Source organism: Heloderma suspectum, chromosome 1 (genome assembly GCF_057233095.1).
Source record: "Heloderma suspectum isolate Gila_16-S chromosome 1, 16-S_ref, whole genome shotgun sequence".
Classification (NCBI taxonomy): domain Eukaryota; kingdom Metazoa; phylum Chordata; class Lepidosauria; order Squamata; family Helodermatidae; genus Heloderma; species Heloderma suspectum.
Window position 1 is genome coordinate 416,055,339 of NC_139458.1, and position 10,313 is coordinate 416,065,651.

The following is a 10,313-nucleotide window of genomic DNA, read 5'->3' on the forward strand; positions in this document are numbered from 1 at the left end:
TTGCCTCACAGTGGCTAGCCACAAAGGCTGATATTGATGATGTGGCTAATGAAGAATATACACTCATCGTATGACCAGACGTTTTAGACTTCAACTCGCATCAGCCCCAGCTGATGTTTTAGACTTCAACTTCCATCAGCCCCAGCTGGCATGGCCAATGGTCAGGGATCCTGGGAGTTGTAATCCAAAACAGATGGCTTACACCAGGGTGGAGAAGGCTGGTATGGATTAATCTCACCTCATATGAAGAGCCCTGTTGGATTTGACCAAAGGCCAACCTAGTCCAACATCGTGCTTCCCACAATGACCTCCCAGATACCTCTAGGGCAGGGATGGGGAACATCCCATCCATGGGCTGGATGCGGTTCCTGGGGTGGTGGTGGTTCTCCATTCTCCCCACAACCTTCTTCTGCTGTTGTCTCCAATTGGTGATGGAAGATAACAAGGTATTTTAAGGCAATTAAACTTGAAATGCCCTGCATGTAATTGAGCTGTGCTTTGCAGGCATGAGAGCTGCTACCTTGAGGCTTCCTCCTGGGTACAATTGCGTAGAAGTAGAACTGAGCTGTGCTTTTTCAGGTCTGAAAGCAGTGGAGGCTGGTGGTTCTGATGTTAGTGTGGAGGTCGATCTGCTCCAGGTTTCAGTCAGAACTGGTCAGGACTCTAAGGCAGCTATCCAAGACAGCTCCCTTAGAGTGCTGTCTGGTTCTGACTGAAACCCGGAGCGGATTTATCGCCCCACTAACATCGGAGCCACCAGCCTGAAAGGCATGGCACTGGACGTACTCCTGTGTCACCTGGCTTAGAACTGAGCTGTGCTTTGCAGGTCCGAAAGATGTTGCACTGAGTACCCAGGCATAGAATTGAGTTGTATTTTGTGTGAAAATGTCCAAATTGGCAAGAATTTCAACTGTCCTTAGCCCCAAATTGTGCCTTAGGCCAATTTTTTTTTTTTTTTTTTTTGCCAATGCTGCTCTAGGAAGCCCGGAAGCAGGACATGGGCAATAACACTCTCTCCTCCTGTTGCCCCCTGGCCACTGCCTTTGGATATGCAAGTTCCTTGCAGCCATGATGATTAATAGCCACTGACAGACCTATTCTCCATTAATTTGTCTAATCTTCTTTTAAAGGCACCTAAGCCAGTGGCCATGAATTACATTTAATTCCACAAGATGTAGTGATGGCCACCAATTTGGATGGCTTTCAAAGGGGATTAGACAAATTCCTGAAGGAGAAGGCTGTCAATGGCGACTAGTCCTGATGGCTATATGCTACCTCCAGGATCACAGGCAGTATGCCTATGTACACTAGTTGCTGGGGAACATGGGCGGGCAGGTGCTCTTGCACTTGTGTTCTCTTTGTGGCTGTCCCACAGGCGGCTGGCTGGCTACTGTGTGAAGAGAATACTGGACGAGACAGACCCTTGGCCTGATCCAGCATGGCTCTCCTAATGTTCTTACATCACTTAGTTATCCGTTGTGTAAAGAAGCACTTCCTGTTGCCTGTTCTGAATCTTCTGCCGTCAGTTTGATTCGACGACCCCGACTCTAGTATTGTAAAAAAAGGAAAAAATCTTAGGTGGTATCCAACACTTTTGTTATAGAAATCTCAGCTTTAATACGTCTAGTTTAGCTTAAGCTGTTCTATGTAGCTAGACTTTTGTGTGTGTTCTACCTCTGTATAAAACTGTCCTGTTGGCAAAGGTATAGTGCCTTATCAGAGACTCGAGAATGTAGTATGCAAGAGTACGTGACTATCTCTCTGCTGTCTCTCTACGTATGCTTGAGTGTTGAGGGGCGTTGTTTGTGCCAGCTAGACAAAGAAGTTCGTAGAGAGCAGGCGTAAGACAACCCCCAAAGACTTTGTGTATATAAGCTTTTGGCTCACATTACTTGGTTGCCATCTTTGTTGGTGCATTAGCCCCCAAGGTTGCCTTATTCTGCAGAATAAAATCATGTTGGACCAGATCTCTGCCTCCTCTCGTTCTTGGTAAACAAATTGGATGAGCCTACCAGGGATAGAACACAATTTTTGTAACACTTTCATCCTGCTGACGGAAGCTGTTTTGTCAGTGGAGGAAAGAGGGGGCCTGTGAAGGTCTGAGGCCTACAGAGGCAAAGAAAAGGAAAAAGTCAGGCCTAGACCCCTGGAGTTTTTTGTTGGGAGGGGGCATCCCTGAGAGGAGTAGTTTCATTTCTCCAGTTAAGTTTCACTTCTTCAGGTTTGAAACAGTACTTTTGGTTTTGAGGGAGGAGGGTATAAAAAGGGAGAGTCAGAAAGAAGTAAAAGCAGTAAGAGTGGAGTTGGGGAGACCAGATCCTGAAGAGGGAGCAGGAATGAGTACAGCTAGGGTAAAGGAACTTGTATTTTGCAGCTTTTATTTTCTCTTAAGCCCTTTTGTATCACTCACCTCTATTGTGTAAATACCGTTAGTTGTGATTTGCTTGCTTTAATTCACCAGTAAACTGTTGTGGTTAAACCCTGTGTCTAGAGTGTCAAATCACCCCACACCTATAGCCTAAACCCTACATTATTTAAAAGGGGAAGGTAAAAGAAGGAAGGTGGGACTCTTACGGAGGCAAGAGATCCTTAAGGAGTTGCTCAGGGGGTCCAGGTCATAAGGGGAACTCTGACAGGGTCATTCTCCATCCCTACTACAGTGGCCTATGTGTCCCCCAGATCTGCCCCAAAAACTCCAGAGCAGATTTTTGGGTGGTGCATAGGGCTGCAGGAGGGAGGAGAGAGGACAAAGTCCGGTCATGTTAGTGGATTTCCATAAGCACAACATTGGATTTTATTTATTTACAATATTTATACACTGCTCCACATCAAAAGATTTTGGAATGGTAAACAGCAAATATTTATCTCCTTTATCACTTTCATGGGTAGTGAAAGGTATATTATCTTGGAATGTGGAGATTGCATTTCTAGCTATTGGAGCTAGCAGACGTCACCAGATGTGTTATCCTCCCTGTGGTTATCTATTTTTAAAGCCACTTTTGCTAGTAGCCATTATTACATGCTGTCGGAATGACTTTTTCAGGACAGTTATGAACTGAGCTGTATTTTTGTTTATTTTAAACTTTTGGTCCAGTGTTAAATATGTAGTTTGATACAAGAATCCTCAAGCAGAAATCTCTGAATGTCTTAATAAGAAACTAGCTAACCAGTAATGGAGAAATACCAATTGAAAAAGGAACACCTCCTACCCTGATCATTCTTATTAATTATTCCTTGAGATCAAATTATCTCTTCTCAGAGTGTGGGAGGGCAGCATTTAAAATCATCGGCTATGAAAATTAAAATAAATTTAAAACTCCGCTTTACCACTAATTTGTCAAAAGTAATTAGCTGAGTACAATATTGGGGGTTTAAAAAATCATGTACTTTTAAAAAGTGGCGTATTTTAACTGTGCATTTCATCCTATTCAGAATCATTTCCATGAAATCTTGTTTCATGCTACAAGTCATCTTCTCAATGGATTCTCAACAACAGACTTGATCAGTACAGTGGCCACTTACCCATTGCCAAAAAAGAGGACAAAAGAGCGTGCATATTTGAATAACATTTGCATATGCTAACGTATAAGTGAAGATACAAATTTAGAAATAATTGCTATAATTTAAACAGAAATACAGTACCTCTCACTATAATGAAGAAAACTGTGTCCAGGTGACCTGTGTGTGTCTGCCGCTCAGTTTGCTGTCCAGGTGCTGTTGATAGCACCTGCTCTCCCTTTTTAGGGTTCTGTACCTTTAAAGAGGACTTGGACCACATCTAAAAAGAGATATGGTAGAGTTGGAAAAGGAGCAGAAAAGGGCAACTAAAATGATCAAGAGGCTGAAGCAATTCCCCTATGAGGGAAGATTACAACAGCTGGGATTGTTTGGTTTAGAAAAAAAGGCGAGTAACATGATAGAGGTGTACAAAGTTATGCATAGTGTGGGGGAAGCGGACAGAGAGACATTTTTCTCCCTCTGTCATAATACTAGAACCCAATGGGGTCATCCCATGAAGCTGATTGGCGGGAGATTCAGGACACATAAAAGAAAGCCCTCCTTCACACAGCACACAGTTAAACTATGGAATTGGCTACCACAACAGGTAGTGATTTGGATGGCTTTCAAAGGGGATTGGACAAATTCATAGAGGATAAAGCTATCAATGGCTACTAGTCCTAATGGCTATATGCTGCTTCCAGTATCAGAGGCAGTATGCTGATGTACACCAGTTGCTGGGGAACATGGGCGGGAAGGTGCTGTTGCACTCATGTCCTGCTCGGGGGCTTCCCATGGGCAGCTGGTTGGCCACTGTGTGAACAGAATGCTGGAGTAGATGGACCCTTGGCCTGATCCAGCAGGGCTCTTCTGATGTTCTTATTGGTCAGCCCTTTAGATAGATGACACCTTCAAACAGAGGACTCTTCTCTGACAGCCCATACAGTAGAGGGCTGACCTCTGTAAAGCAGGACGCATGGCTACCTTAGCAACAAAGTTTTGAATCATTTTATGTGAAAATATGCAAGTGGAACCCCCATGAAAAAGAATTTGAATCACTCTGCCTTGTTCAAGGCACTACTGGAAATGCAAAATGTAATTAGCGCTGCCAGGAAACTTCAGACTCAAGACAGCAGCCAAGATCCAGGGGTAGTGCTGCAATCCTATGCATACTGGAGAACCAGCATTGTGTCATGGTTAACGTATTGGACATTAAATACAATATAAACAGTTTAAAAGCCATTTTAAAAAAAGCACACAAAAGCACACAGACAATATACACAAACAACATATAACTAAAAACAACATTGAACTATCAGTCATAACTAAAGACGCATCCAGGACCGATTAAAATTCATCACGTGCTGCCAAGTGCCTGGGAAAAGAGATAGGTCTTAACCTGGCGCCAAAAAGATAATAATGCTGGCGCCAGGCAGACCTCATCAGGGAGCTTGTTGCACAGATGGGTGGCAACCACTGAAAAGGCCCTCTCCCTCATTGCTGCCTTCCGAAGCATGAAGCTCCCAGGGTGACTTTTGGCCCGTCACTGACTCTCAGTCTAGCCTACCTCACAGGGTTGTTGTGAGGATAAAATGGAGAGGAGGAAGATCATGTATGCTGCCTTGGGATCCTTGGAGAAAAAGGCAGGATATACATGTAACAAATATGATAAACAAACAAATAAATATTTGGTAGTAAGTCCCATTGAGTTCAGTGGTTCTTACTCTCAAGTAAATGTCCATTGGAGTGCAGCTTAAGTTACAAAATCGTTTCTTCTTTGAGTACCTCACCCCCCCATGCCTATTAACCCATGCACAGTCCCTTTCCTCTTACAAATTACAGATAACCTCTTAGTGCAGCCAAGGACCACATAACTCCTTGGCCCAGTTTTGGAGCAGCAGCCAGGTAAGCTCAGCAAGGCAGGTAGGGCTAGGTCAACCCCGCCCTCCCCTAATCAAATCACACTGTAAACCATGAAATATATATCTTGACTATCCAGAATTCTAGCCCGACTCTTTCCACCTTTCTTTTGGGAAGAGGTAATAAATTGGGGATAACAAAAGAACAATGATAAAAACCATTGGGAATGTAATAGCAAAAATATTATAGGCGATAAAGGGCTGAGGGTGGTTGCACTTAATATTCTCCCCCAGTGCTGCCCTCAGCCACCCATGTCAAGGTGCACAGGATACAAAGGAGGCATGTTATTTGGGCACATGAGGCAGAAAATCCCAGAAGCGCCTTTCCTCATCTCTAGCAGTAAAAATACAGTATCAACAAAATGAATAGCTAACAATTTGCTGCTCTTTTAAATCTGCTGTCTGAGGCAGCTGCCTCGCTCCACATCATGGTAGGGACGTTCTCCCCTGTTCTCCCCTCCGTCTGGCAGCCTCCTACTCAGCGGTGGAGTTAAGTAATTTTAGGCTCTGGAGTTAATGGTCTTACAGCCCCCGCCCCCTATTTTAAAGTGGTTACGTATTAGCTACTGAGCCATGTACAAGTTCTTGCTGTTGGCTAAACAGCTTGGGATCAGGCTACCTGTCAGATCGCCTTCCCCAATACAGACTGGTGAGATCGTTAAAATCATCGGAGGAGGCGTTGCTCCCGGACCTGGAGATTGCCACCTTGCGTAGGGGTGTACGAACCCCACTCAACTTCATCTGCTGGGAGGTCCATGGGGGGGGGGGGAGGGGAGGCGATCCGGTCCTCCCCCTCAAATCCTCCCTGGCCGGCTCCACTCCGCGGCAAGTCCGCAGAGCCGCTGGCCGGGCCAGCCGCTGCTGGACTTCTGGCTGCGGCTGGTCTACGGACACAAATGGCGTCCGGCATAGCAGACGCCATTTGCGTGCCTCCCTTTGGCCATGATAGGCTACGTAAATCTTTACATAGCCTATCATGGCAAAAGGGAGGCACACAAATTGTATTGGTTTTAATGTTTTTATCAGTCTTTACATAAATCTACGTAAAGATTTACGTAGCCTATCACGGCAAAAGGGAAGGGCGCAAATGGCATCCGCTATGCCGGATGCCATTTTGCATCCGCACAGGGGCAGCGGACATACCCAGCTGGACCCGGACCTGGCGGTGCCAGGTAGGATCTGGCCGGGTTGGACTTCGCGGGGTGGCAGGGTGGGGTGGTCCATTCCGCCACAGACTCCATGGGGGACAGATTCTAAGAATGCGGCCTCATTGGAGTCCGTGGCGGAATTCTCCACCATCCCTAATTCTTGCGGCAATCTGGAAGCGGGCCTTCTCTGTGGTGGTACCTACTGTATGGAATGCCCTCCGCCCTGGTATATGGGAGGTGCCAACTGCAGCATCCCTTAGGTGCCGGTTAGATAAGACCCATCTCTTCACCCAGGCCTTCCCTGAGTGAGTGTGCTGCCTAGTTTGTTGATTATGATGTTGTATTGGTTTTAATGTTTTTATCAATATTTTATATCAATGTTTAGCAATTATTATATATTATAGTGTGTGTTACAATGCACTTTAATTCTCTTGTTAACCACTTAGAGATATTTTTAAATATGGTAAGCGGTATATAAATCTATTAAATAAATAAAAATGAATGAATGAATGAATGAATGAATGAATAAAAGAATGGGTTCACTTATTTCAAAATGTGGCAAGTCAGCCATGCTACAAGTGGATCGCTGGATCTCTCCCCTAAAGTCCTGCCGTGATGGGACCACTGTTCTTCCCATCCTGTCCCTGGTAAGAAGGGCAGTTTTTGCAAGTGTTCCAACTGTGTTCCGCAAAACATCAGTCCCTTCATGCACTGCTTTTGAGCTTTCCTGAAGCCTTTGTAGCTTAGAAAAATAAGGCAACTAAGGTGGTGGCAGCAGGGAGTGGGGACACGGTAGAGGTGTAAAAATTATGCACGATGTGGAGATAATACCGATGCTTGAAGCTGAATGGTGGGAGATTCAGGACAGACAAAAAGGAAGTACTTCTTCATACAGCACATAGTTAGAGGCCCTCTCAGAGGTCGAGAGAGGCCCGGGCAACTTCCATTTTTTGATGCTCCCCGTGATAGCCCTGCATACTTATACTATAGAATTTGCTACCACAAGAAGTGGCGATGGGCATCAACTTGGATGGCACCATCTTGAGGATGTAAGTCATAACGATGCAACAGCAATTACAAAGTTTGTTCTGTTCCACCTCCTAGGTTCTTACATGATACCCAGGTTGCCTGTGTTTATGCAAAATCTCTGGGTGTTAACTGAATGGGAGAAATCATCCTGGCAAACTGATTTATGCAAATACTTCCCCCACCCCACCCCACCCCAGTAATTTATATCCTTTAATTCATTTTATCATACATCAGTTTGACTTAAATTAGTTTGGATGCAGACAAAAGTAGGATGGGATTGGTATGCAAAGCAGCCTGCTGTGTCTGTAGCATCTTTTGGGATGAACATTTTATCCCTTGCTCTTTTCTTTTCTTCTTCTAGAAATGCAAGCATGGGAGTTTAAAGGGCCTGATCCTATGCATGTTTAGACAGCAAAATGTCCTACAACTGCCAGCATTCCTTAGCCAGCATGTAGGACATTTTTCTGTCTAAACATGCATAGGATTGCACCTTAAATGGCTAAGATATGAACTCTGGATAGTCAAGTACACATTTGTGATAAAAAGTAGATGTTTGGGGGCATGGATATTTTTTGAATAAGGCCAAATCAACAAATACAGGGGCCCATGTGCCATTTTTCATCTGTAACCATGTGCCTGTCTGCCTGGCTGCCTCCTATTTTTTTCCTCTCTTTTTTGTTCTGTCATGAAAAATTATTTCATTTTGAAATAAAGTTAATAAAATGACGGCAACAAAAAGTACAAACATTATAAATCAAGATCACTAAAGAAACAAAGTAACTCACTCATTATACTTTTTAAGGCTATAACTGATATGCACATGGAACATCTACAACAAAGGCCTAACTAGGAGTTTAATACCTAATAAAAATTTAAAAAACACAATTTATACAGCATATAAAAGGTGTGTGTGCTAGTGTGTGATATTTTGTGTGTATGTGTGTGTTAGAAAAAAAATTGGCATGATTTGCGGATCTTAAGATAACAGTACGGGGTTCCTGGTGACTGAAGGAACATATGCTTTATGCTTTGACCGTATTGTCTTGCTTTTTCTTGCTTTATTTGTTGTTGTTGTTGTTGTTCAGTCGTTCAGTCGTGTCCGACTCTTCGTGACCCCATGGACCATAGCACGCCAGGCCTTCCTGTCCTGCACTCTCTCCCGGAGCGTGCTCAAGTTCATATTCATTGCATCCGTGATGCTATCTAGCCATCTCATCCTCTGCCGTCCACTTCCCTTCATGCATTGGTGTGTTCATTGCCTCTGAATATCCCAAAAGAACCATTGCCTATTGACAAAACGTGTGGCAAAACAGCAAGCAAGGTAGAAGAAAGATTATGAGGAGGGAGCTGGCAAAAGCGGCAGTGAGGGAGCAGGCTTACTGGGGGCGGGGACAGGACACCCATGAGGGTGTGTTGCCCAAGAACCCTCCAAAACCTGGAGCTGGTACTGAATTCACTGAACAACCAGGAGAAGGGAGAGGTTATTGAAGAGCCCACAGACTTCCTTCTACAAACCGTATGTCATGTTAACCCATCTTGGTAATATATCCCTTCAGAAGCAGATGTATTGGTAGACCAATTAACAACGAGAAGAATACAATCCTTTGAGTACTCCCCACGCAATCCTGGTTCACAATGACCACAGAGGTCCCTTTAGAATCCAGTGCAGCCACCAGGTGGCATTCTTCTCCTTGCTCCCGGGCCTTCTTAACGAAATCCCTATTTGCTTGAGGAAAGGATTGTCAGGAGCGCCCTGGCGGCCTCTTTCAGTCTACTCCAATAGCTAACTCAAGACACAGACGAAAGGATTCTTTTCAACGCTTTAATCTTTTTACAACTTAATGACTCTTTCAGATGCTAATCACCAGCCACTAAGCAAGGAACAGCACTGGGGAAAAGATAGCAGAGTAGCCTAGGCTCCAGGTTAGGCAGTTGATCCCTGTTTGAAGGAGAATCACGGGAAGACCCTGAACTTATGGGCTAGGGAGAGATCCTCCCTCTTTTCCTTGGGTCCTCGGGACGCAACCGTTGCTTGTGCGCCAAACGAGTGCTGCGCCTCCTTTCCGTGCCCTCCATCTGTCTCACTCCCTGCGTCTGCGCTGAGCGTCCAGCAAGCCCCCCTCCTGCACTCTCTCACTCCCAGGGTCACTATCTATCCCAGGAATGCTGGCAGCAGGAATCTCTGCCAGCTGCTGTGCTTGTGAGAGATGAGCGAGCTCCTTTCCCACGGATTGCTGTTCCTCCTCAGAATCAGAACTGGTGTGGGGTTCTATCGGCTCATTTCCACCCTGACAAGGATCTTGCTCCTGAAGGACAGCAAAGGCTATCGAGTTGGATATACATGGCTCACCTGTGACCTTGGCTTTCTCTAAGGCCGTGGGTTGGGGTTCTGAAGTTAGCAATCTGTGCAGGGCAGGGAAAGCATTCAGAACAGTCCAGAAAATGCTATACCACGTGGTTTTTTGGAACATGCAATGGTGCTTTTCCCACCTGAAGTTGAAATGAACGCAGTATCATCTGGGGTCTCCAATATGGCACCAATGTGCCCCCAGACACCTCTCTTAGTGCCTGCCAGGCTCCCTGCCCCTCTTAATTTTTATTCTATTTTTAGGAGAGATATATATATATGTATGTATGTATGTATGTATGTATATATAAAATAAATAAATAAAAATCCTGGCAGGCTAGTATGCTACAAACCAAAGGGATGCCCTCCAGG